The 3,482-nt window shown below is 39.4% G+C and overlaps 1 long non-coding RNA gene across 1 annotated transcript; it reads right to left on the bottom strand.

Annotated features, from left to right (window-relative positions):
* Positions 1–586: 586 nt before the first annotated feature.
* Positions 587–2,421, bottom strand: LOC120783336. The gene is made up of 3 exons (XR_005706328.1): positions 2,248–2,421; positions 1,227–1,301; positions 587–651 (listed from the first exon to the last, which is right to left on the bottom strand). It is a non-coding gene; the product is annotated as an uncharacterized LOC120783336 (long non-coding RNA).
* Between the last annotated feature and the right edge of the window lie 1,061 nt (positions 2,422–3,482).

Here is a 3,482-nt window from a genome sequence, read left to right on the forward strand (position 1 = left end):
AAGAATGTCGTTCATATTTCCATCTTCCTCTGCTTAATGCTCACAGTTGTTCTGCTGCTGTCCTCTCTCTCCACACACAGGTGCCATTTTGTGCTTCTCAGCTCATGCTGTGTGTGTGCGTACGTGCGTGTGTGCGTGCGTGCGTGTCTGGTTGAATGTAGAGGAGGGTGACTCATGGTTGTGATGTGCTGGAGTTAATAAATACTGTCCATGCGTCTAATTCGATGGCTGCCGAGCTGCATGTGTGTGTGTGTAGGCGTGCATGACTGTGTGAAGCAGGATGAGGTTTATGTTGGCTTGTAGGTGTTAACCCTTCAGTGCAAACATGGACACCATGTCCACACTCATCATATTTGACTTAAATCGCAAAAACGTGAAGGTTTGTTTGTCATGCTGGAATAAATCCACCATCTGTCTGCAGGCAGAACTGTGTCTTGTGACCCAGTTGCATGAAGTCGACAAATTTGAGTTTTCAGTCTGTAGTATGTTCACACTGTTGAAAAAAAAACAAAAAAAAAACCACATGATGAAGTGCAGTTAAAATGGCAGCGTAGATACTGAAATTTGATCGAGGTATCGCTGTTTTCCCACAATGCATGGCTGGATTAAAGCCTTCCACTAGTTATTCAGTCCATCTCTCCCGGAAAGTTGCTGCAAGACACAGATTAATTAAAGAACAGTGCAGCAGAGGCAGAGATGTGTTGACATTTGGTCCCTGTGTAAGGGTCAAACACCTAAAATAATAAAATACCTTTCCCATAATGCAACTGGACGGCATCTTGTCATTAAACCCTCCCTGTCTGGTAAACTGTCACTTCTTTAACACTTCACAGCTCTAGTTCTTAATGCAGGCTTTCTGTTATACATTTGTAGATCCTCCAGCTCAAGCTGACATAACCCTGATGATATCACTATAACATCATCATGGTTATTTTTTTTTAGACTTGACAAAACTGATGTTTTCACAGGTTTAGGGGGACAAACCATGACCAGTAAATTGATCTACATGTGTAAAATAGACGGAGTGTCCCTTTAATCTGTTAGGAGGCCTGGGGACAAAAACGTGCTGTTTGGTTCCTATTTGATTAAACACACCTGTCTTTGGAAAATGCACTTTGTGAACACGATATATGCCAACAAATTTAAAGAGTAATTTAAAACAAAAAATTTAAAATCTCTCTTGAACTCACTCCCTTACTTCACTGATAATACAATTACGTACTCACCTAATTGTATATCAGTTGATCCTGGTTTTTGTAACAGTAATTCTTTGTCTATTTTCAGACAAAATCCAGTTTGTCCTTTAGACAAAAAAAAAAAAAAAAAACAAACATAAAAATCTCTGAAGTATAAGAAAATATCATGTTTACTCTGGTCCCCTTATCAAGACACATAAAAACAGAAAGTGATGCGGAGGGTTCTGTTTTGTTCCTCCTGACCATGAATTGATTTTTTAAAAATCATATAAAATTCAAATATTGCCATAAATTAGTCCTTCTCATTCATTGGCCAGAGATTGACTGTACATATCCTATGCTGACCAATCCTAGCTGACAGTAATGCTAAGGATGCTAAAGGCTGCAGGATGCACATTCAGCCGGCAGAGTGCTCTTGCACAGTTCATCGATAGAAAAATAATTGTTGAGCCTTTTTTAAATTGTTTGATATAAATGATTAACACCAAATGAATCAGTAGACTTGTCTTGACTTTTATTTTTTTCTTCAATTTTTTTTGTTTGAGATTGAAGCATTTTTTTCTCAAAAGAGGTTTTTTTCATTATAATCAGATGCTCTGACATAATCAGAAGATATTGTTTAGTAGATCTCCACTGATAAATATTTTTACATAAACATCGAGTTAATTGACTGTGTAGTGGTAAAGTGTCTCAGGTAGTTGTGCACAAAGATAATTCTTGACAACGCTGTATCTCTAAAGTGATTTTTAGCCTCTTTTAGCTCCTAGTTTTGGTTTTAGGACACATTTAGATAGAGTCCAGCTTGTGAAGACAGTGGAATATCTAACAGATAGAATGCCAGATATTTTTCTCAGGAGCTGGTGGTGACCAAACCAGAGCTACAGAGAGAGTCAATGTTGCACTTACATTTGGACACAAAAACAACTCCAGTGGGACGATCGTGTTGCTCTGTGTCTGCTTGACGCTGGAATTGGCTGGTGTTTGCTAACATCACATTGCTTCAATCGCTTGTGTGTGCTTGCCTCAGATGAGTGGGCGGAGTCTAGCGCACCTGAGCCAGCGGGATGCTCTGCGAATCCTGGCGGCCAGTCAGCGTCCAATCACCATGCAGATCAAAGGTCAAAGGGGGTGTGGAACCGAGGCAGACAGGGGAACCTGGGAACCCCTCCCCCTCAACCTGCAGCACCTCAACCTGCCCCTCCCGGTGATGGGGGCGGGCCTTAATGCCTCCAGCCCCTCCTACCAGGACAGGTAAACACACACATAGAAAGAAAATAGGATGAGATATCAACAGTCTAGAAATATTCAGATTTTTGTGCAGAGCTGTTAGCTGCTGTTTAACACCGCCCTACAATTAACAACATCAGCATACTGTAGTTATTGTTTAAAAAAATCAGTGCAAGTTTTCAAAAGTGCCATTTTCTGGTTCCTTCTCAGCCAACGGTGAACCCAAAATGTTCACAACTACAAAAGTACATCAGTTCCAAGCTGAACCAGGAATCAACACTTTGTAATTTCATGGACCTTAACAACTTATGTTGTCATCAAAAGTGATGCATTAGAACTCGGTAATGAAGTTAGTAACAATAAAGTTAACGTGATCTCTAGGAATGATGGACAAAACTATTATTCAAAACTTTATTCAAACAGTAAAGAAGTAAACAGAGAGTTGGACAGGAAAGAAATTTTGGATGAAAATGCAAGTTTAGTTTGGTTGAAACTATAAAACAGTAAGAAAAAGATGGAATTTAGGTCTGGGGTATTTCTGTTTCCCCACCTCTCACCTGCAGTTTCAAACTGCTGAGAAGTTCACGTACCTCGTGTGATTGTGCACAGCATATGTGAAAAATAGAAAGAAAAAATAGAAAGAAGAGCTATACTCTGAATGTGGTTTCCTTGTTCACTAGAGATGAGGTGTTTGTTTCCTTATTTTACACTCAAAAAAAATTGTTCTTCCGTTTTCTGTTTTCCATTAGATAAAACAATTGAATAAACAATATACAGTTTAAAATGAATCTGTATGTGGTCTCAAGTTTTGTGTTGTCATATGTAAAAATATGTCCTCCTGTGTAGTATAAACAGAACCATGTCCGTGTCTGTTTTGTAGATCATCGTCGTCTCTAGTTTTGGTCAGTAACAGGATTTTATAAGTCTCGAGTCTTGAAAATGTCTAAATTTTGTGTTCTTGTTGTCTCTCACAGACATTATTACAGCCATCTGTCTCTGCCACAAGATCACTGTGATGGAGGACGGTACAGCTACCTGTCCAGCTCCCCACGGGACACT

The sequence above is a fragment of the Xiphias gladius genome, chromosome 21, assembly GCF_016859285.1.
Source record: "Xiphias gladius isolate SHS-SW01 ecotype Sanya breed wild chromosome 21, ASM1685928v1, whole genome shotgun sequence".
NCBI classification, from domain to species: domain Eukaryota; kingdom Metazoa; phylum Chordata; class Actinopteri; order Istiophoriformes; family Xiphiidae; genus Xiphias; species Xiphias gladius.